At 51.3% G+C, this 24,614-nt stretch overlaps 1 long non-coding RNA gene across 1 annotated transcript in view; it reads right to left on the reverse strand.

Annotated features, from left to right (window-relative positions):
• Positions 1-24,614, reverse strand: part of LOC128120745 (uncharacterized) — a 63,295-nt gene that overhangs the window by 22,402 nt on the left and 16,279 nt on the right. The window contains exon 2 of the long non-coding RNA XR_008221942.1: positions 21,842-21,992. This is a non-coding gene — a long non-coding RNA (uncharacterized LOC128120745). The remainder of the gene's footprint in view (positions 1-21,841; positions 21,993-24,614) is intronic.

Here is a 24,614-nt window from a genome sequence, read left to right on the forward strand (position 1 = left end):
AGGGCGCAGCCCACTGTGGGTGGAGCCATCCCTGGGAGCATGGTCCTGGAGTCTATAAGAGAGCAGGCTGAGCAAGCCATGGGGAACAAGCCAGCAAGCAGCACCCCTCCATGGCCTCTGCATCAGCTCCTGCCTTCGGGTTCCTGCCCTGACTTCCTTCAGTGATGGAGTGTGACTTGAGAGCTGTAAGCTGAACTAATTCCTTTCTTTCCCAAATATGCTTTTGGTCATGGCATTTATCACAGCAATAGACACCCTAACTAAGATGTCTATCAAAGCCCAGACCTAAAACCCCACTTAATTAAAAAACTTTCCTACTCTCTGTGCCCCTCAAGTCTCCCATGTTGTTGTGGAATCCCATAGAACATTCTATCTGTCATATCCCATGCCATGCTGCCAACTGACAGTGAACCCCTTGGGGACTTTTTGCCTCTGACTCCCCAATGTCCGACCAGGGTCACACCTGAGGAAGACTAAGTCTGTTTTCAGATGAATCATTATTTGTGTCCCCAAAGCTTAATCGAAGGCTAGGGCACCTAATTGCCTGGTGGATGTTTGTGAAACTAATCAATGATTCCTTCTGGTCTTTGACTCAGGGCCCAGATCTGCAGTATGTGAGCATGTGAAGCATGCTCCATGCCCCCACGGTCAGAAAGCCAGGGAAGGCTCGGATATGAGCAACCACACCCCAGCACAGGTTCCAGTGTGTCCTAACTTCCATACTGACAAGTCCCACGCTTGTTTCATCAGCTCAGGAAGTGCAGGTTTGCTTCGCTTAACTGATGGTAGGAGATCCCCCGGGCAGCTGTGGCTGGGCAGGGAAGGCACTCTGAAATCCAGCTTCCCCAACGGCCCCACTGGTTACAATAAATAACCTCCTCGAGTCACCCAAGGCTGAGACCCAGCGAGCCGCTAGGAGAAATCACATGGATACTGCAGGTGGATTTTAAGGGCCAGGCTAAAGACTGACCGTATTCCACTGGCTATAACCCAGTCACGTGACCACGCCTAGCTGCATGGGAAGCTGGGGAATGCAGTTTAGCTGCATGCTTAGGGAAAGGCATGAGTCGGGTGAACAGTGAGCAGTGCTGCCGGCCTGTGGAACATCAGTTGACGTTGAATGTGAGCCTGTCCTCTAACGGCTGGACCAGCTCTCTAGCCCCATCCGTCAGCGCCAAGAGTCAGACAGACAGTATTTTCTCTGTCAGGATTGCGGCAGAGAGTTTGCTGTGGCACATTCTCAGAGAGCACCAAAGCCTCTGTGTCCTCACGTGGTGCTTGGCACGGAGATGCACTCAGAAGAGGGAGGGAGGGAGGGAGAAGTGTATGTGTGTATGTATGTATGTATGTACATATGGATGGATGGATGGATTGATATATGGATGGATGGACAGGTGTATTTATGTATGTATGTGTATATATGTGGATGGATGGACAAGAGGATGGATGGATGGATGGATATATGGACAGACAGGTATATATATGTATGTACAGATGGATGAATGAATATATGGACAGATGGACAGGTGTATGTATACATGTATGTATAGATAGATGGATGAACATATCTATAGATCGACAGGTGTGTGTGTGCATGTATGTATGTATGTATATATGTATAGATGGATGATGGATATATCCATGGATGGACAGGTAGATAAATAAGTGGGTGGATGAATGACTGGATGAAAGAAAGAAGGAAGGGAGGGAAAGAGAGGGGAGGAGAGAGGGAGGGAGAGAGGGAGGAAGGGAGAGAGGAAGGGAAGGAGGGAGGGAGAAGCTGTGTTAATTCCAGATCCTAATATGACTCTTGACAGGTGTTAAGTAATTTGGATATTTCCACCGCAGTGGCGCTGGCAGGCCCCTAGAGACTCAAACTCCCCAAGTATGGGTTTCCATGAGATGAGCCCTTGGTCCTGCACCCACATCCACCTGACCTCATCGTCCACCAATCCTGTGACCTGACCTCCCTCCAGCTTCAAAACCAGAATGAGGCCACCCCCATGTTTCTAGGTGGGAGGCTGAGGCCCCGAGCGGGGCTGTTGCAGAGTGGCAGCTGGGGGGTGGGGAGGCCACGCCGGGCTCTGTCTCAAGGTCTGCTCCCTGCTTGAGTGATCAACACCATTTCCATACTATAATTACATTGCGCCATCCCCTCCCGATTTTACTGCTATCTTGTAAGCCGTCCCGGTTGTGAGTAATTTAAAGCTATATGAGATGTCAGACTCCGTGAAACAATCACCCCTCAAAGAAATATGGCCCGAGATCATAATTGATAAGTCCCATTAGGCAATGGGGCCTCTTATTTCCTCTTTGGTCTCCTCTGAGATGGCCTTGTTGATCCACCTCCAGCACGCGCAGTACCTCCAGCAATGTGGAGAGAAAGATATATCCGCTCAGGGGTTGAGGGCCAGTGGGTCCAGGGCAGAAAGCAAGAGAAAGGGAAGGTGGGGGACCTGGTCCTTCAGTTGCACCAGGCTCCCCCTGATTTTTGGTATGGAAATTCCTCAAGAAGAGCTTGGGGCCACCAGCATGCAAATCAGAGCCTTTGGGTTTGTTCTGTGGTGCTTGGCTGGGACAAAAGGTAAAATTCATAGCTGGCTTTAGGCCTGCAAGAGCATCCCCTGTGCCAGGCCCCATGATGCTGTGTGTGGGTGACCCTGGAGGCCAGTACCCTAGCAAAGGTGTTCCCTCCCCAGCTGCTACTTCCCCCTCCTCACCTCTGTCCTGGCATGTGAGCTGGATGAAGATGTGTTGGAACAATCACCACGGACTGGCCTGCTCACACATCTCCCCCTTGTCCCGTCCAGTCCCCTGCCATTCCTCACTCTGGGATCAAGTAGGAAAACATGCCTGGCGGGGGAACAGCAGAGCTGGGGAGAAGATGGTGGGATCCTAGACCTTGAGTGTGGCCAGTGCGCTGAGCTACGCTGAGCAGGTCTCCTCCCCTCTCTGAACCTTGATTTTGTCAACTTAAAAATCCTTTTAAAATAAGATGCAGCATCTAAGTCCGAGCGATCCCTGGAAAGCAGTTTGTAGCTCAGCTCACACATTCTGAGCACCAGCGCCGATCTCATGTTCCCATGTGGCCTCTGGCAGCGGGAGCTGAGGAGTTTTGCCCTCTTTTTTTGATTTTGAATTTTAGTTTTGTTTTCTCTCTGTGTATCCCAGGCTGGACTCAAACTCGTGATCTTTCTGTCTCAGACTTGCAAGTGCTAGAATGACGGACATGTGTCACCGTGCCCAAATTCTACTCTTTCGGTAAACGATGAGGACACCCCAACTGAACACAGTCCCCACCACTCCCAACAGCTGTGCCGCTTGGTTCTTTTGCTCACGTTCTGGGAAGACCCTCGTGCTCTCACATGGTTGTGATTCCTGGATTTGAACACACACACAGAGACACACACACAGACACACACACAGACACACACACAGACACACACACAGACACACACAGAGACACACACACACACACACACACACACACACACACACACACCACCACCACCACCACCACCACCACCACCACCACCACCACCACCACCACCATCTCATCCCCTGGAGTGGGTTCAGCACCACGGACAGTTCACCACAGAGCTTCCCCAGCCTTGTGGGTTCCCCGCGCCCCCCCCACACACCCAACCTGTCAGGGTGCCCTGAATTCCCATTTCCTCCTCAGCTCTCACGCCAAGCCTCCATTTCTGTTCCAGGGGCCTGATTGATTTATTTGTGATTCTGTCCTTCCTTGTGATTTGGTTGGGGAGCGGAAAGAAGAATGGGTGAGTCTTTCCTGGCAAGACATGTCAAAACTGCCTGTCTGCCTGTTGGGTGCAACCGCTGTCTCCCAAACACCAGCGCCCCCGTCGATATTGTTGACTTCTGCTGTGCGTGTTCGCTCTTTAATATCTGTTTTTCCTTCCCAAGTTTGCCGAGTGATTGAGAGGCCCCTCCTTGCTTCCCCGAGACGCGTCATAAGGCCTCCGTCAGGAATGCTTTGGCCAGAACGAGGAGCCCAGATAAATGAATGCTGCAAAGGCTCTCCAAGCTCTTCCTCCCGGGATCTCATTGCCAGGTCCCCGTGGTTCTGGGCTTTCTTTGGAGTTCTGGGCTTTCCAGGAGAACAGCCTGTGAGTCCACTTCCAACTTCCTGTGACCACTAGGCAAGACAATAACAGCCCCGTGCTCTCCAAAGCCCACTTAGTCCCCACCAACACCAGTGTTCTGTTAGATACCAGGGCACAGGAACAAGAGAAACATCTAGGGCTGAACCGGCTCAACGGGAGGGAGCCCACCTACCATGCGCAAGGCCCTAAGTTCAATCCCCAACACCAGACACTAAGCATCACCTTGGACAACATGGCAATATAGACACTGCTGTGATCCCACTGCCGGGGAGGCTTTCACTGGCCAGCCAGCCTAGCCTGCCCAATGAGTTCCAGGACTGTCTCAAAAACACAGGTTGGTGGTACCTGAGAAATGACACCCAAGGAGTCCCCTGGTCTCCACATACATGCATGCCCACATGTGTACACACACACACACACTAAAAACAAATTAAAGAGCTAATTTTTTAAAGGACTATTATAAAATGGTACCTGTCACCCACCTTACAACAACCAAGCCATGCAAGCTCTACATGGGGGTCAGATACGGCACCCAAGGGTATTGCTCGCTCACTTCATCTGGCACCCAGGTGGACCCCCCCCCTCAAATGAGTGCTCACTGCAGCATGGCTGGCATACGAGTGCTCCATACATGTTCCACACTTTTCATACCCACATCCCAGACTTGAACACTCACACTTCAGAGGGGAGCATTGCCCTGTGGGATTTCCTGGGGGCTTAGGCAGGGTGGGCAGCAGATGGCTTTGACTCTGGGCGTGGTCCAGTCCGAGACAAGATGTCTCTGACATACACAGACACAAACCTTTGACGCTCTGCTTCCTGGGACAAAGGGGTTCACGTACTCGACAGCCGTTAAAGTTATTGTCCCGCACAAGCCTTCTCACACCGAGTGTTCCTTGAGCCTTACGGCCTTCTCTGCATAGAAGGGGACTGAGGCCGAGGGTGGGAAAAGACCTTCCCCAGAACATACTGAGGTAGAGCTGGGTCCACTACCCAGGTTTGAACTTTCCAATTGATCTTTCCAATTCTCCACTTCAGGGAACCAGGCCACTTCCCAGTCACCAAATAGGTGGCTCTCCATTTTGTCCCGAGCTCTCAGGCCTGACAGAGAAGAGCATGCATCCCTTTGAACCACTGCTTGTTCTCTGGGACTTCAGGTAGAGACAGAAAGTGTCAGCTTTCTGGATGTCACAGCCCTTTCCTGACTGGAGCCAGGAAGGGCTATGACATTAACCTTAGGGTATCCTCTGCAAATGCTCCATGCCAGCTCCCTCTGGGGAGAGGAGTACCAAGCCCTGGCCATGGGGCAGTCCAAGTCTGTCCATCCCGTCCCCTGCCCTCAGGCCCATTTCATCTGGTGCCTGTCCCCAGGCGCACGCTATTGGTTGGCCTTGCTAACCCAGGACCAAAGCTTCAGCTCTCTGGGGACATGGGACAGGGGGCCAGCCACGATGTGAGAAAGCTCACGGGCGCATCCAACAACTTCAGAGCTTCAAGGAAAGAGAATGAGCAAAGATCAAGGAGCACATGGAAACGCCTTCCTGCCAAGCATCCTCGGGGCTTTGCAAATCAAAACCACAGTGTAATGTAGACCTAAGGCCAACAAGAAGGAGAGATAATGCCAGCGAGGACACATCACGCCAATACGTGCAGCCTTCCGGTGGGAGTGCTAATTGGTACAACCAGTTTGAAAAGCTGCTTCTCCGAATCTATAAAAACCGAACATATGGGCTGGGAGATGGCTCAGTGGGCAGAGTACTCATGGCACAAGCGTGAGTTTATATTCACAGAACCCACGTCAATGCTGGGTGGGCATGGTGGCCCGCCTATAATTCTAGCACTTAGAATTCCAAGATGGGGTCCCCTGAACAAGCTGCCTAGCTAGACGCCTAGCCGAATCGGCAAGCTCTTAGTTCAAGTGAGAGACCTGCTTTAATGAGCAAGGTGGGGGGTGATCTAGGAAGACTCCCAAAGTCAGCTTCAGGCTTCTACATGCACACACGTGTGAACACCCTTACAGATGCACACACACACACACACACACACACACACACACACACACACACACAGGTTTAAAAAATATGCATGCCCCATGACTCCCTAGCTCGCTCCTAAGTTGCAACCAGTGGAAACGTGTGCATATGTTCACCAGAAGGTGCATGCTGCAACTTCACTCATGATGGCCAGAAATGGCAACAAGCCTCCAGGGACAGCATGCTAAGCTGAGTCCCAGGCACTCACATTCACACTGGAATTCTAGGCCATGATGGGATGCAGGATCTGTCACTGCAGGAGTGTGGGAGCTCTCAGAACTATCACAGGAGGAGACAGACCAGGGAGCATAGTTGTCAAAAGCAGCAGGGCCCACGGCGTCCCTGGGCAGTGGCTGCAGGAGGCATTGGGGACTTCATCTTTTGAAACTGACCGAGCTGTGTCCTGCACTTCGCACCTACTGGCATTCCCTTGGTTAGAAACTGACACATGACCATGCCTAGCTGCAAAGGCCCCTGGGAAATGTAACTCCTAGCAAGGTGAAGTCTTCCTGAGATTCATTTCTTAACAACAGGAATTGGCAGGTGTGGTGGTGAATATGGATCATGAGCTCACCAGGATCTAGTTCTAGACTCACTCAGGAGACAAACTCTGGGCATGCCTCTGAAGGAACTTGAAGAATTGGTTGGCTGAGGTGGGAAGAGCTGTCTCAAATGACGTCATCTTAAGGGCTGGGGTCCTTATTCCGTTTGTTGAATTCTTCTTTGTTTCCACAGCACAGTGTGACCGTGCACCTCACACTCCTGACACCGTGCATCCCCCACAGTGACAGACTACACTTTCAAATGACAAGCCAAGATAAACTTGTCTCCCCTGCTTTTGTTTTGTTAGAGCAATGAGAAGGTCACTAATAGAGAAGATTAGAACCAAGGAGTGGGACTCACCTAACCAGATGGTTCTTCGGTGTTTGAACTGGTCTGGGGTGGGAAGGTGGAAGAATCTGGAGCCCTGAGCTAGGAAAACCCTCAAGAGAAAGGCTGTGGTGGAGAAAGGCACATTCATCTTCCTCAGAGTCGGCCGATACTCAAGGCTTTGAGCCTTGTGAGTTTCTGCTACAACCATTCAACTCTGTCGTTGTCAACAAACAAGCAGCCACAGACCACAGGTGATGAGCCACGTTCCTGGGCTCCAGACACACTATCCACTGTCAGATGGCCGGCAGTACTGGTTGGCTTGAGAGATGGAAGTATCCAACACCTTCTTGATGAAGAAAACCTCATCTCCACCATGAGGACATTTGAGACAGGAAAGAGGGGAAAGTGGGGAAATCTTCCTTTCAGAGCAGCAGTGAAAATTTCACCATCTCACCCTTATTTTGGTGTCTAGAACCTGGTCTGTGGCTTCACATAGCTGCAAAGACACCTGGGAAATGTAGTCCCTAGCCAAGAAGCAGTCCTGTGCCTACTGAGCCCCAGAGGATCCTACTTCCCAAAAAAAGAAGAGGAAGTTGGATTAGTCAGGGACCCTTACAGTCATGAGAATGGTCCCCAAGCCTACGGGAAGCTCCTCTCTGACTCTTCCAAGCTATTGTCCAACCATCATCAATGATGCAGATGTGATCGATTGCTCTTGTGCCAAAGATCTTCCCAAGGTTTCAAGTGGCTTCTAGAATCATAGCCCAGAAACCCTCACTGATCCCCACTGTGTACCAGGTAATGGGCTAGTGACTGAGGTTAAGGAAAATAGGACAGCAGGTCCCTGGCTTCAAGGAACAGTCTAGTCTAGGAGGGATCCGCTGTAAGGACCAGTCTCCAGGTCCCCAGAGACTTGAGCTTGCCCTCATCCCAACCGAGGGATGGAGCAGGGAGCATAGAGAAGGGGAGGTGACTTAGAGTCTCCCCTGGGTCCCAAAGCCTTCCATTTCCCATCCCACTGCAGCCCCAGATTTTGACCACTGGAAAGAAGAATTTGTGATGTTTCTACTGGCATTCTTAGGTCTGAGAAAAAACTGGGTGTTCCTTTTCTTCCACGGTCCACCCTCAACATGCTTGCTTCCTACACTTCCAATGCTGTATTTATTTTGTCCGTTTAATGATGAGAGAGCTCACATCTCCTTTCTTGCCCTTAAGCTTCTGAATTTTTAATCAAGCAACATAAACTTATTTTTTTTTTGGTCTCCCAAATATGGAAGGTCTTAGGTCCTGACAGGAAGATGACTGACTGATGAATTATGCAGATAGCGAGCACCCATCCAACTTCTGTGGTATGCTGGGTTATAATTGCACAAACTCGTGCGTCCCCAGATCTGGGAAACATGGTTTTACACTTCCTCAGACTTCGTTAGCAAAGGGTGACAGCAGATTTAACAAGTGGAGAGAAACCGGAAAATGAGATGGGTTTTTCCAGAAACAGTATGGTTGGGGTGCCCATCCCCTGATGGCCCTTGTGAGTGTGGACTCAGCTTGGTTGCCCACAATTGGCAGGAGGTACTGGTGTCGGCTTCATGGTCGTGAAAAGACAGAGAGCAATGAGTTAAAGTCTCAACTCTGCACATTACCTGCTAACAACACTGAATAAATTCTCTGCACTTCATTTCCTCATACATAAAACGCAAAGAACATACACAGGATTGTTGTAAAAGGCCTGTGGTATGATGCAGGTAAGGTGAGCAAGGTGATGCCTGTGTAGTGAGCAACAAAGGGTCAAGACAGAGTATCATCACTACCTCTGCCACCACCATCACCATGACCTTCATCATCACCACCATCATCATCACCATTATCATAATCACCATTACCATTATCATCATCATCATCACAATCATCACCATCGCCATCATCACCATCATCACCATCATCACCATTACCATTATCATTACCATCATCATCACCATCACTACCACCATCATCACCATTACCATTATCATCATTACCATCATCACCATTACCATTATCATTACCATCATCATCACCATCATCATCACCAATACTACCACCATCGTCACCATTACCATTATCATTACCATCATCATCACCATCATCACCATCATCACCATCATCACCATCATCACCATCACCACCACCATCACCACCATCTCTTCCTCTCTCAGAGCCATCACCACCATCCATGCTCATCAGTATCTGGAGCTATCTAAGCTTGAAGCTCGGATGTACAAACCATTAGTCTGAGCTTCCTTGCTAACCGCCCACCCTTGTCTTGAGTTACTCTAACACCTGCAGGAAACCTGGCCGTGGACCCTCACTTGTCTAGTCAGTCAACGTTTATTGGAGCTTCTGTGTGGGGGACACTGGGGAGCTCCCTGCAGCAGATATGGAGCCCATCCTTACCCTCAGGAAGCTCACATGCTGGGGGGAGCCCATGAGTAAACAATCAAACCAGGAAATCAATGTCCTAATTACAGGTTGCTGTGTTATTTAATTACAGAGAGTGATTAATGGCTTCTGGATGGGCAGGAGCTTTTCAGAATGTGCAGTACCTTCAGGGTGACAGGCATACTGAGTTCTTAAATCAACAAAACATTGGCGTGAAGTCAAACAGTCCCTCTGCGGGTGAAGAAGAAGCTCCTTGGCTCACCCCGCTGCACTACCCTGCAGCTGGCTGCTGGGCTGGGGATAGATGCGGGGGTGGGTGAGAATCTGCATGCATAGGCTGCCTTACCTGATGCTCAAGGCAGATAAGAACTAGGTTTGCAGGCAGGGAAGTCTCAAGAGCAGCCCAGCTGGGACAAGTGTGGGAGGGGAACATATTGTGAGGGCCTCTAGTGTGAGCATCCTACCCTTCAGGCTCCCTTCCCTACTCTGAGGGGCTTGTTTGTAGTTTGGGTCTGGTGAGCAGTTGCTATCTTTGACACATACACTTGAACACATACACGCAAACACAGACATACAAAGAGACACGACACACAGATACGCAAACACACAGACACACAGACATATAAACACAAACACACCCAGACAAACACATACACTACACATACATACACAGACACACAGATACACACAGAAAGATACACACACATAGAGCAGACACACACACATCAGACACATCACACACATATCTGATACAGAGACATACATATCATATATACATCACACACACACACACACACACACACACACACACACACACACACACACACACACACAGCATCATCAGGCCCCTCCTCCAGATGGGAAGGAGAATCTCCTGGCCCTAGCCCTGGCCCTGGCCCTCCATCCTGACCAACAATGATCAGGGTTTTTAATCACAGCTCAGCTCTGAACCTCTGTGTCCTCATCCGCCAGCAGAGCCAGAGGCTCCTGTCATCAAGCACCCTGTGGTCAGGGGACCCATGCTCTCAGGTTGCACACAGCCAATCCCTGCCCTTGGTAGGTGCACTTTCAGCATACAGGCAGATTACAGGCAGAGAGAGCTAATGGGGACATGACAGCTTGCTTTGTATAAATAAATGGAGTCTCGGGCTAGTGAGATGGCTCTGTGGGTAAAGGCACTTACTGCCAAGCCTGATGACCTGAGTTCCCGGGATCCAAGTGGTGGAGACAGAGAATCAACTCCTGCAAGTTGCCTTCTGAACCCTATGCAAGTGTCTCTCCCCAGCACACAAAACAAGTAACAAATGTATAAAAGAAAATTAAGAAGAAACTGTATCTTCAATCCTCTCCTAAGAAAGAGACTTGCCTTCACTGTCTTTCCAAGAGGCCCATGGCGGTGGGGGTGGGGTGGGGTGGAGTGGGGTGGTTGGGATCCCCATGGCGGTAGGGGTGGGGTAGAGTGGGGTGGGGTAGTCGGGATCCCATGTGAGCCTAAGCTTGGAATTTCCCATGCCTTATTTTTGTGGTTGTGTGTTTGGTGAACTCTCCAAGCCCCAGGCTGGACACTCAGGCTGTGATGTTGATATTCACAGGACACCTTGAGGACAAACAGAAAGAAAAGATTATGGTTTAACAGCGATGCATTCGTGTGTCAAGTTGGTAAGGGGTCAATTATGTTAGTGGGGTTTTGTGTCAACCCGACACAAGCTGGACTCATCTGGGAAAAGGTATCTCAATGGAGAAAATACCTCTATCAGGTGGCCTGTGAGCAGTTCAAAGGGCATTTTCTTGACTGATGTAGGGGGTCCAGCCCATGGTGGATGATGCCATCCCTGGGCTGGTGGTCTTGGGTTCTATAAGAAAACAGGCTGAGCAAGCCATGGGGAGCAAGCCAGTAAGCAGCACCCCTCCATGGCCTCTGCATCGGCTCCTGCCTCCGGGTTCCCGCCTTGGGTTCCTGCCTGAGTTCCTGTCCTGACTTCCCTCTACGGTAGAGTGTGACTGGAACATGTAAACTGCCATAAACCCTTCCATCCTCAAGCTGCTTTTGGTCCTGGTGTTTGTCTAGGCGATAGAAAGCCAATTGGGACAACAGGCCACGCCGACCCCTCATTCCACATCTGCGTCAGCATCCTGGCCCACCATCGATGTGAACCATCTACCCCCTACCCTACCTGTCACTGAGTGGCTTTCCTGGGGAGTCTTTTTCTACTCACTCCATCAGGGGAGAGCTATTGACCACAGAAAAGCTTCTCTTCCGGGCCCAGCTGGTGAGAGTTTATCAGGGTCACTTATGGGAGCATCCGTGGGCAAGTTTAGTGGACAAAGCCCCGAACGGCTTTGCCTGGCATGGGTGAGGACTCACAAAAGCTGTGTGACTGAGGCACCCTGAACAATGTCCATGGAACCGTCCCCTCTCTCACAGCAGTAGTTCACATAACCTGTGATGGGGCCTCTGAGCCTGGCAGCTCTGTGAGATTTCCTTGTGGGTTCGGGGACTCTTGAGTCTCCTGAGCCCCCAACCAGCTCCAAGGGAGCCCCCAACCAGTTCTGGTCTCGAGCAAATGCCTGCGTGCAGCTTGTTCCCCTGGCCTCACCCTGATCCCAGCTGCTCACCATGACTGACTGAAAGCTCCGAGAGGGAGCCCAAAACACTCTTTCCTTCCTTAAGTTGCTCCTGTGAGACTCTGTGGCCACGGTAACACAAAAGTAACCACCACATCTGAAACTCTTCAGATGAAACAAAACCCAATGATGGTGGCCATTGTCTAGAGACCTCAGAGCCTTAAATCCCCCGCGTGTGTTGGTTCCCCATGAGTTCCCTACATACAGGCAATGTCCCTGACTGCCCTGATCCCAGGCTCCGATCCTCTAGCCTGGGGTCCCTGAGGCTCACATACTTGGAGAAACCCTGCTCCCTGGGAATAAGTAGAGAATTGCGGGTGGCCTGTGGTGGGGACGCTCGGAGGGACCCTAGGTCCCTGCTGCCTCTCAGAGGAGGGATGGAACCAAGGTCTCCTTCTTAAGCTAGTTGAATTCTCCTCCCATGAAAGGAGAGGATGAGAGGAGATGTAGAAGGAAGAGGAGGGAATTGCAGAAATAGAGAGGAGGGGGTGAAGACTGAGAAACAGAATGAGGGTGAAAGGGACATCCCACCAGGGATCCTCACAGCCTGAGCATCCTCCACCCCAAGTTCAGGATTATCACTGCAGGGGAAAAAAAAAAAGACTAAATGAGGCTGTGCCTAAAGCGGCAGCAGTGGTTAAATGAGTCAGGTATTTGCCCAAAACGAAGGACCAATTAGGATACTTAGCGCTGAGATACAGTGAATACTGTTTCCATTAAAAAAATATTAAAGCTAATTCTATTGGAGAGGCGACGGGGAGAGGACCTGGGAGGGGGCACAGGGGAGTAGGGCTTGGTTTGAATCCAGAGAAGAGACTGAATAAGACTAAGACGGGGATCTGGGGGTGAGGCTCCCCATCTGGACCTGGATAATCAAGTCAGTCAGCCTTCGATGACTGGGAGCCACACACCTTACTTGGCAGACATGGGGTCACTGGACAATATCACAGAGATGATTAAACAAGAACTCAGGGTGGCTTCTTTACAGTCTGGGACCAGCCAGAGCAAGGTGAGCAGGATGAGTAGCACTTCACTGACCCCTCTCCTTCCCCTGCTCTAACAGCTGAGCATGCAAGGCACTGTAAGCCTTCAGGGAGAAGGGAGGAAAGGGCCCTTTTCTCTAGGGGACCAGCCCCTCCCTGACTCTTCAGGCCCTCCCCAGGCCTCACTGGGGCATTGTGAAGTGTCCTGGAGGGCTTGAATCATGTCCCCTCTCTGATATTTTAATTCCATACTAGAGAAAATAAGGACCTAGAGTTTTTTATCAGCGAGGACAATTTGTGTCATCCACACCATTTCAGCTTCTCCTTCTGCCAAAGCAGACATTACTAGTTGATCACTGATATTTTTCCCCCTCTATGACCATGATGGGAAGTTTCCATGTCTTCCCAGTCCAACAGTTCAAGCAACCAGTACTGAGAAATGCAGAATTGGCATGTAAAACGAAACCTGCCCACCCCTCCTTGATGCAATATGCTGGGAGGGTTTTCACCTGATTTTGAGAGTGCGTTGATAAGGAAACTCCATGCTTTGTTGTCCTCCAGCTCTGGTCTGCCACAGCCTCCCCTGTGTCCCCAGGACCAGAATGCTCATTCACAATGGAGAAGGAAGGGGAGAAGGGGAGGGAGCCCCACAGATGCCCCTTTACTCCTCTCACACCATGAGTCTGCATGTCAACCCAGGGCCGGGTGCACATCGTGCACACAATATACACAGTGCACACAGTGCATGGGCTGCTCCACTCTCCCTCTTCCTCTCCCTCTCTCTTGCTTGGACACAATTATGTTAAAAGAGCAATTAGCGACCTCTTAAGCCTGATGGCCTACTCCCCCATTAATCTCTTGCAATTATAAACCCCAAATCTTCACAACAATTGGTCCCAGATGCCCACTAGAGGGAAGGCTAATCGCCTCCTTCCCAGCTGAAGCCAGCTGTTCGACTGCAGTTTCTGGGTCAGGGAGAGAGATTAGAGGTCACACGTGGCCAAATGGCCAGACACCAGGGTGGAGGGCCTGCAGAGGGATGGGGGAGAGGCACCCTGCAGGGCCCGGAGCACCCTGGGAAGGCATCTCTCCTCCTTCCCTTGGCTGCCTGCACACCCCGGTCTGCAGTCAGCCTGGGCTTGCATCTCCCTGCACTCCAAGCCACTCCGATTCCTCATTATGAACACACGCTAATTACTGCAGATAATTAGCTCTTCACAGCCACCCCGGCCGAGGCGCCCCTCCACACAAAGCGGCTCGGGAGGCTGTGGACATGGCCGACTGCCTCGGGCCCACGGCCGCCGCCACCAGAGCACCCTGCCAGCTGACCCCAGGTTGCGGGAGGACAGAACGACTAAGGTGGAGGCCTAGGTCAATGGCACTTATGGCGCATGGCCCCTGCTGCTGCGGGCACCAGTGACTCAGACCTCAGCACTGCAGCTAATTAAATCAATATGAGATAATGAACGGCAATTAGAGGTCCAGCTAGGCACATCTTCTCTTGTAAATACTGTTTCTCTCCCAACGGGGAGCTCTTTCTTAATAATCTGTTTGTGTTTCATTTCCAGGAACTGTAATTCCCCTAAGAAGCTCCTGGGGAAGTGATTTGTTTGTCTATATAACCACGAAACCATTCCTCTGGACACGCCACCGCCACGCGTAGAGAATCCGCTTCACTCTTTCTGTTCTCAGTTTGTTTGTTTGTTTATTTGTGTTTCTGACTGGAGCACAGGCAGGAGTCTCGGCCCTCAGAGGAAACAGCAATAAATCCTCAAAGAGGTCAGAGGGCTGGAGGCAGCCTGAGGACTCCCACTGCACAGATGAGAAAACTGAGCCAGCCAGCCGATCTCCTCTGCCATTCAGACCTCTCACCCACTATGTGGTACCCTGGGGCAGGCTGCGGAGGGCATGATAAGAAGCCTCTGGCCTCCAGGAGCTCGCAGATTTGTCTAGAAAGACAGACTTAGGCACATAACAATTAGAGAGCAATTAAGCACCTAATTGTGTGGTACCAACAAGCTCAGGGTTCAGTGAGGGTTTGGGGACCCGGGAGAAGCAGCAGCATCAGGGCACGCGCCTCCTCACTCTTACTGTTTCCCATCAGACCCTGCTTTCCGAGCTCTGGGTTTTTATTCATTCATTTAGGGGTTCCACGGCACCCTAGAGTCAATGTGTCCAAAGTAGGGAGTATCATACCTCCCCAGGCCACCTGCTCCTCGGTTCTTTTCCCTTAGAGAATCATTCCTATCCACAGCAGAATGTTATTCAGGCCTCAAGAATGAAAATGTGTTATTTGCAGGAAAATGGATGGGAATAGACATCATCATGTTAAGTGGAATAAGCCAGCTCAAAAAGACAAACACTGAGTGTTCTCTCAGAGAGACTGAATTTACACACACACACACACACACACACACACACACACACACACACACACACACACCCTATGCCATGAAAGAAGAGAAAGACCATGTGGAGGGAGCAAGAGGTCTAAAGGGAAGGACAGGAGAGAGTGATGGGCAGAGGAAGGCAGACACCACGCATTTACTCTCACAGACTCTAGACTTAAGCATAGATAAACAAGTGAAATGAAAACCGAAGGGGAGCCATGGGGGAAGGGACTGGCTTGGAAAGAAGGAGGGAGGCAATGGCAGGGGGTGGGGGAGGCTGGACAGCAGCAAGACAAGACGATACCTCTGTGTGAGGATGTCATAGTTAAAACCAGTGACGTGTATGCGAACTGAAATTTAGTGAGAAAAGGCAGCATGTCAGTGTGAACCTTCCTCACAAGGCCCCCATCCTGCCTGGCTGGACCAAGCAGCACCAAGGCCTGAACTGGCCCTGAGACCACCCCAGTCTCCCAGCAAACCCTACGTAGGGTGAAAAGTCCCAAAGATGCAACACACCTCATTTCAGGACTCAATCCAAGTTCATGAAACAGTTCAGAGCAAGGTCAGACATGGGGAAAATACCACCGGCTCCCATCTCCTTCCCATGAGGGATACAGGCTATGGAGAGGAACTTCCCTGTGGCTTTAGGAAACTTGGAGCCCTCAGACATGGCCACACCTATAAACGGTATCATTTCATCTGCCCTGTCTATGAGAAAAGTGTGTGAGCCCTGCACTGTAGACCAGGGGTCTGCAGCTCAAAGAAGGGACCTGACAAGAACTGACAGAGTCCAGTTCAAACTATACTATCTGCCCTCATGGTCTTCATGGGCTCGATATCTCTCTCTCTCTCTCTCTCTCTCTCTCTCTCTCTCTCTCTCTCTCTCTCTCTCTCTCTCTCTCTCCAGGTAGATATATGTGACACTGTGCTTTTTTTTGCTTTTTTTTTTCAACCTGGCACAGATCTAGACATATTTGGGAAGAGGGAGCCACAACTGGGAAAGAAATATGCTTCAACAGGCAGATCTTCTCTGTGAGTTCACAAACAGCCAGAACTACATAATGAGACCCTGAATTTAAAAAAAAAAAAAAAAGAAAAGAAAAAAGAAAAAAAGGAAGAAAGGAGAGACAGAAGGAATGCCACAACAGGTTGTCTCTAGGCATTTTCTTAATTAGTGACTGATGGGGGAGGGCCCAGCCCATTGCAGATGGGGCCACTCCTGGGCTGGTGGTCCTGGGTTCTATAAGAAAGCAGGCTGAGCAAGTCATGAGGAGCAAGCCAGTAAGCAGCAACCCCCCATGGCCTCTACATCAGCTCCTGCCTCCAGGATCCTGCTGTGTTTGAGTTCCTGCCCTGACTTCCCTGGATGATAAACTACAAATTATAAAATGAAATAAACTCTTTATTCCCCAAGTTGCTTTTGGTCATGGTGTTTTATCACAGCAATAGAAACGATAACAGGCACACGTGTATGTACAGGTGCACATGTGTGTGCAGGTGCACATGTATGTACAGATGCATATGTGTGTACAGGCACGCATGTATGTACAGTAGCACATGTATATACAGGCACACATGTATGTACAGGTGCACATGTGTGTACAGGTGCACGTGTGTGCCTGTAGAGGCATGAAACTGGCATTGGAGAGCAACTACTCTCCACCTTGTTCTTTGAGGCTGGGTCTCTCAGTTAGCCTAGCTGTCCAGCTTGTTCTGGGGTGTCCCCACCTTCTGAACCCTGGAATTACTAGAGAACTGCCATTCCACTGGAATATATGTGGGTTCTGGGGATCTGAACCCTGATCTTCAAGCTTATAGGGAGGTACCTTACCCATGAGCTGTCTCTTGTGCCCTAAGACTTGTGATTCTTGACCTGGAAGCTGACACAGCTACCCTGTCCTGTAGCTCGCTGAGCCTGGGGACTTCAGAGACAATCCTTGTCTCTCCGCATCATTGTTCCCGATGCCAGTAGTGACCTGGCCAGATGTCCTGACACCTCCCTCCCGGCTCCCCAGAAAGCTCTGGACAGGAAGACAGCCATCTAGCCTTCACTGTGGGTGACTGCCATATACATCAGATGTGCAGAGTTTCAGCCACTGCTGTGGCTACAGCAATCCGTGTTCATAGTCAGCGGTGGCTGCTGGCCTATGTTCCTGGCTGGGGACTGCTCTGAAGGGTGGCGTGTGATAGGCCAAACCCACATGGAAACCCAGGCAGCTCCTCAGAAACAGTTCTATTTTCAGATTGGAAGCTAATGCTCAGAGAGGGCGAGGGACAGGCAAAAGAAAGCAGAGCCAGCAGTTTTCAGGACCTGCATGGTTGGTACTGGGTTCGTAGCAGGACCACCCCGCCCTTCCTCTTTCCAGCGACCAGCCCCTCGCCCTCCCCACCATGAGCTCTGCTTTCTTAGCCATGGTGGGAGTTCCCACCACTCTTTCAGGAGCTCGAAAGTCCACCAACGGCAACTCGTGCTGAAGTGAGAGCTGAAATTCCTGCTAGACTTTGCTCTGTCCTCATCAACTTCTGAACAGCTGGCTCCTGTCCCACGGTTTCACTGACCAACAGAATCCAGAGAATCCGAGGCAACAGGGTCGCTAGAGCTGAAGCCGTCTGATTCCACAAACCTGACCCTTCACATAGCCTGGTCACTGACGATGCCTCTGTGAGTCAGAACCCTGCTTTCTTGTTCTACTGGCCACCAAGCTCTCCTTCTCCCCCCACTAGTCAAATGTGTCTTCACCTCCTGGGGTTGATGCTGACATCTTGACTTCGTCTATTTTATGCTGAAATAATGGAATGCTAGACAATGGGTAATACACAAAGAAAAGGGATTTCCCAGGCTCTGCTATCCAAGGCGAAGGACCTGGCCTGGTGAGATGCAGAGGCAGAGGGCAAAACACACACAAAGGAGTGGAGCCTGAGAGGCTGTGCAGATGGCTCAGCTGGTAAGGTGCTTGCATTGAAAACATGAGGTCCTGAGTTCAAATCCCCAGACCCCACATGAAAGGCCAGTGGTGTGTGCTTATAATCCCAGACTTGGGAAAGTGGAGATGGGATGTTCTCTGGGGTTTGCTGCAAGCAAGCATAGCCCAGTTGTCATGGTCCAGGCCAGTGAGAAATCCTGCCTCCAAAACCACGGTGAATGGTGTCTAACCAGTACAGAGAAGTCAGCCTCAAACCTATATCCCTACATACCCATACTTACACATGGGTACACACAGCTGCACACACTCACACACATAGGGAGACACACACACACACACACACACACACACACACACACACACCCTGGGGAAGGGGTCACTGATTCAGGGGCAGAATCAGCAGAACCCTGAGCCCCCTCTAATAAGCAACCTGCCCACACAATTGCTGTGTTAACCTGGCAGGATTGACTCGCCCAGTCTTGCTTCTCAACATGGCTGCTTGTGGTGTGCCCTTTAACTCTGAGGATGCATTGATACCAGGCTGGTTTCATGAACCTCCCCACTGCCCCATGATGCAGTTTGGTGGGGAGCATTCCTTCACAGGGGACACCTGGAGCCAACTTTATCCTCACCTCTCCCCCAGTGAGAAGCATATAATAGAGCCAGGCCCACTGTGGGGCGGGCATTCTGCAGAGGAGGCTGGCAAGTAGCATCAGCCATCCCCTGAGAAGCAGGGGGGTGGCTGCTCCCTGCTCATTGCAGCACAGACTGGAGGCTGTTCCTGGAGGGTTAGGAAAGAGACCCAGCCTGGCCACAGCCAAGCCCTAAGATGCTGGAAGGCAGCCCATCAAGTTCAGGAAAGCTAAACCTAGGATGTGGGTGGGGATGCCAGCACCCAAGGCATACCAAGCTCCTCTTCTGGATTCCAGATCCAAAGTGAGCATCCCCAGGGACCTTCCAGTTTCCCCACATGCATGTCATCCTATGTCACCCATCTGCCTGAAGAGCACTTGATTTGCCCCTCTGGATTCCTTCTTGGCTTCCTCGGAGTGTGCTGGGAGGCAGGATATGGCCACAGGGAAGACCATTTGGGTTGTAGAAACCAGAAGCACATGCTGGCCCCTAACGTGCATATACTTTCTCCCAGGCAGTTTCTAATCTGAGATGTATCTAATTTGACAGTATCTAATCTAATCTCTTACTAATCTGAGACAGAGATGGTCAGAGTTCTCAACAGAGGGAGCCAGCCGAGGATCCATCAGAACTGAAGACACCACAGGACATAATGAAATTGAGTGGTGGCTGAGCTGAAAGTTCCTTCCCTGATGGCTGGCTTTCCTAGTGCTGGGAGATGTTATGAAGGGTACTGGGGGTGGGGGGTCCTCAACATTCTTACCCAACTGTGTACCCTTCAAGCTATAATACTGACCTGCCAGGAAAGATGTTCCCACTGTTGTAGAGGTGGCCGGTGGCTTTTGGATTGGATTTGAAGTCTGCTCCGCTGGAGGGAGCTCATGCCTGATACTACCATCCTGGTGGAAGTGCACAGATGGCTGGTGGTGGTGGTCATAGACCCTGGGGGTAGGGGGTGGGGGAGAACCTGTTGCTGTTGTGTTGCTAAATGGATGTGAGGTCAAATTGCCATCTAAACACTTAGGTTATACACCCTGGAACAGAAGACATGGTGGGGTGGGTGGGTGGAGAGTGAAGGGAGATGACACAAAGAGCCCACAGGAACAGCATAAAGAGCGCTCAGTCCTACGCACTGCCCAAGAATGCCCGGACCCTGTCTGTCTCCTTCCCAGCTGTGCCTTGAGTTTAAGTCAAGGTGGACACTTGATTACCTCTGGAGTGGACTTGAATGAATGAGGTTTCCAGCGCTCTTAGCCTTGGCCTCCCAGGCTACAAACTGAGGAGCAGAGTGTCCACACTTCCCTCCAGCTGGCCTGCACAGAGCACATGCAGTGGGCAGCAACCAGCCCTGGGTGGCCCAGAGTCTCCTGACGGATGAGGCAGATCCCAGTGACATGGCTGTTATTGATCTGAGCGGGTTGTCGGCAGAGAGGAAGGTTGTAATTGCCTCTGTAGTTTCATTGTGAGCACCCGGAGGGAAATTAAAGCCTTCGGCTAATGGGGTGCCCAGTCCCCAGCCTGTGATGCATTGGCTCCAGCCAGGTCCCCGGAATACCAAGTGGCTGCTGGGGCATCATTTTTAAGTGGATCCTGCCTGCAGCTGAGGTCCTTTGCAGACCTGAGGAAGGGGTGGGGCAGGGGTATGCTCATAGAGAGGCTTAGCAGCTGTAAGACCACATCAGGAAGTGTGGGGGTCGCGAAGAGCCCCAGTCACAAGCACCCACCTCCAACCATAGTGACTTCAGTGTACACTCTACTGTGAATCAGACAGGACCATGAAGGCCTCTTGATGGAGACCAGACTCTGCTTAGAGCATGTGGGGGGAATCCTATAATTAATGCTCAAGGCCAGCCAGCCCCCTCTGTGTCCAGGGAGCTGGTTAGAAGCACCAATTCCCTGCCCTGCCTAGCCTGGCCAACGTACAGACTGGAATCTACCACACACTACATGGGCAATCTTGATCTGAGGTCATAACACAGTAGTAAGAGTCCAGTCCATGAGGTGCTGCTGTGGGTTCAGTGAAAACTCCACCACTTAGCCCTGATTTCCCTCCCTGCTCTGAACACTACAGTGCTGTCTAAAATCAAAATTTTACATGAACATGGTCGTAATACCACAGGGTTCAGGGAAGACATTCAAAACATTAATTTCCCTTAGTGTTTGTCCCAAGCCTGGGGACAGGCCCGTCATTCAAGCACAAATGACTGATGCAGCCAATCAATAGTCAACACGTTCATAATCTTACACAGACCCATTACTCAGGGAAGAAATATGACTCTGAGGTCATGTGAATGGTTAGAGAGGGGTGGAGAGGGGGTCTGAGCACACACGGACACTAAGGTCTAGGTCCATGAACTTACCCAATGCACTCTTGGTTTGATTTTTTTTTATCACCTACACAGCAGGAAGGTTTGTGGGTAGTGGGGTGAAGCTAAAAGAGAGTGCGCAGCCCGGGAGATCCGCCTCCACCCCCAGCGATGGGAAAGCTCTAATTTTCCTAATCCAACTTTTCAGAAGACCGCTATTTCCTGAGCATATGTATTGCACACAGCCCCGGGCAGCTGTGGTGGCTGCCACAGGCCCAGTCCCCATCCCCAGAGCTGAGGGGAGGCATTGAGTTTCCTCCCCCACCAGATTCCAGGGTGCTACATCTCACTTCCAGACAGCGGCATCTCCCTCCCTGCCCTGCTCTGAGCCAGCCCCATCCCTGTCCTCCCCTTCCAGCTGCCCCTCACCCACCCCCAGCTCAGCCCATCTCCTGGGCTTTCATCCAAACTGAGAAGAGATGGGGCGTATTTTACCCTGGGACCATCCCTCATCCCGTCACCGACTTACAGGGAGTGAGAATTTCCACCTAGGCAGACTTCTTCCCACTGTCAAGTTCACATCTCGTGAGGCGGGAGGGGCAGGGTGGCCTTCCGGTGTATTCCAGGGTTCTGGTGGGAGCAGCATTCTCTTGGACTGGGGGCTCCCATCTGCAAGATTCCTGGGATGGGGACACAGATAAGACAGAAAGCAGAGCACTCAGAAATGGCTGGGCCAGGAGGCTGGGACCTTGCATCTGCACACCTGCCCATTCCCAATCCATTTCTTAGCCACATTGGGCCTCTGTGTCCTCATCATCTCACCTGTGTTCACAGAATCTAGGAGGCAACCTTTGGTCACTGTGGACAGCTACACCTCAGGAGTACCCCCATAGACACAACACCCATTTTCTACAGAGGACACACACTGCCAGGACAGTCAAACCCTCCTCACCAGCTCTCAACTACGGATCCAGACACACGCAACCTCATCAGCATCACTATGCAGGATGTGGGTATCCTGGCGTGAAACCCATCTTGGCCACTTGTGTGACAGGTAACCTCCCCAAGGTGAAGGTCGCTCCCCCCGCAGTCTGAATCCCGCATCAGTGTGCTGCTTTCTCATTGAGGTTGTGGCAACTTCCCACAGCTCAGTTATTGTCTTATAGTTTGGGGTCCAGGAGTCTAAAATCAAAATGTCAGAAGCTGGCAAGAGGGAACATTGGGTAAAGTCTTTGCCCTATGAGCCTAAGAAACTGAGACTGGTCAACCTCTGGCTTCCCAGTGCATGTGTGCATGGTCGGGGGGGGGGGGAAGAGAAGGGGAGGGGAGGGGAGGGGAGAGGAGAGGAGAGGAGAGACGAGGCCAAGATGCTAATAGGTAACAGGGTCGGCTCTCAATAGCTCTTCTGAAGACATCTCCCATGGACTTGAGTTTGAACACTTGCTCACTGTTATATTTCAGAGGTGCCTGGGCCTCTAGGAGGAGGGGCCTTGCTGGAAGAAGTGGGTCACTGGCCTTCGAGGCCAGTGTGGGCTCCTGGTTCTGACCTCTCTCTGCTCCCTGGTCTTCAAATAAGCAAGTCAATAAAGAGGTCATGGAACCTGAGGTGATGATGTGAGCCCCTGAGTGTGGGCAGGAATGGTGAGCAAGGCCTGGAGGGATAGCATTCCAAGGACTGAGGCAGGGAGCATCTACAGGAGAAATGGAGGAGAGCTGCTGTGAACTACATGCATGGGGAGACCTGGGGTGCAAATGAGGCTGGAGGCTGCCAGGGGCCAGGCAGGGAATTACGGTTTCATTCTATGTGGTGTGGACTCCAGAATGTGTTTCTGCAAGAAAACAGTTTGCCAGAAATGTGGCGCACTCAGACTTGTCTTTTGCATGCTCTTCCTCAGCTGGCAGCCCTGTTTTGAGGTTGTGGAAGTTCGGGTGGCACTTTGACTGGAAGAATTAGCTGGGTCGGGGGCAGAGCTTTAACGGTAGTGCCCACCCCTGGTTCCTTCCCCACTCTGCTTCCCGCTCTGAAGCACTGTGAGCAGCCTCCACTGGCCACACTCCCTCAGTCACAAACTGAGCAGCCCACGGCCTGTAAGCCCTGAGACCATAGACTGAGTAAATCTCCCCTCTCAGCCGATGTCAGGCATTGTGGTCACAGAGACATGAGGGCAAGGAACGCATACAGAATCGGGCCTCATGAGGCCGAGTGGGGCGGGCTCGCTATTCACCAGTGCAGGGTCCTCTCTGGTCGCCAAGGCAACCATCTCAGAACTGTGGTGAGCCTCTTTCCTGAGTGTCCAGGCAGCAAGGGAGACCTTGAGCTCCCATGGTGCCTTGGGGGTGTGATCCAGGCTCTCCACACTCTTCAGTCTGTTTTCTAGCATGCCTCCATCTTCCAGGGATGCCAGGTCCAAGGTTCCTGATGCCCTTGTCATATGTACAAGCTCAAGATCAGAGCTGTAGGCATCCCCATTCACCTCAAATAGGCTCCTCCCCAAACCTACTTCTTCTAGACACTCAGCCAGCTCAAAGTCACTCCTAGTATCCCCTGGGGTTTCTCAGGCAAAGGCTGATGGTCCAACTTCAGCTATCAAAGAATGGAACCCCAGTCCTGGTTCCACTTTGCCCTTAATCTTTGTACCACTCTTTTTCTCCAACACTTCCTTTGATGGATTATCAAAACCGTTATTTCTTCTGCTTCAGGCCAGGCAGTGAGACTCTGACAAACAGATGTGAAAGGATAGACAGGAGGAGAGGAGTGAACACAGAGATGAAGAAGCCAGACCCTCGGACAAGCCAGTCCCCTCATACTTGGGCCTGTACCTGCCATGCCTCTGCTGGGTTTAGACCTGCAGCCTGGCATTCCTTGTGGTGGGTAAGCCCGATGTCTCTGTGTCTGTCACATGGCCTAGCAGGGAGCCCTATGCTGAGCCACGTTTGGTACGAACCCCAAAGCCTGAGTCACCAGGGCCCACCACAGCTCTACTAGCATGCCCACTGTTCAACCTAGGACGAGAGGCTTAACCTCTCTGCACATCAGTACCTCGCTCACAGTCTTAGAAGAGTTGGCAGTAGAGTCCTGGAGATAGGAAGAGTCCAGTAGCCATTAAGGAGCCCTGAGAGCTGGGTGCTACGCTGGTCTGCACATCTACACTGGCTTATTTTCATGTTCTGCTCATCTTTATGATAAAAGCCAAAACAGGGTACCGTGGCCAAACACAAGGGAAGATCCAACCTCCAGTGGGCGAGGAGGGAAGTGAGAACAGGGTCGTGTTTCAACAGAGTTCTGCATGCAAGGTGCTTGG

Source organism: Peromyscus californicus, unplaced genomic scaffold, assembly GCF_007827085.1.
Source record: "Peromyscus californicus insignis strain IS unplaced genomic scaffold, ASM782708v3 Scaffold_2__1_contigs__length_46816999, whole genome shotgun sequence".
In the NCBI taxonomy this organism is placed as follows: domain Eukaryota; kingdom Metazoa; phylum Chordata; class Mammalia; order Rodentia; family Cricetidae; genus Peromyscus; species Peromyscus californicus.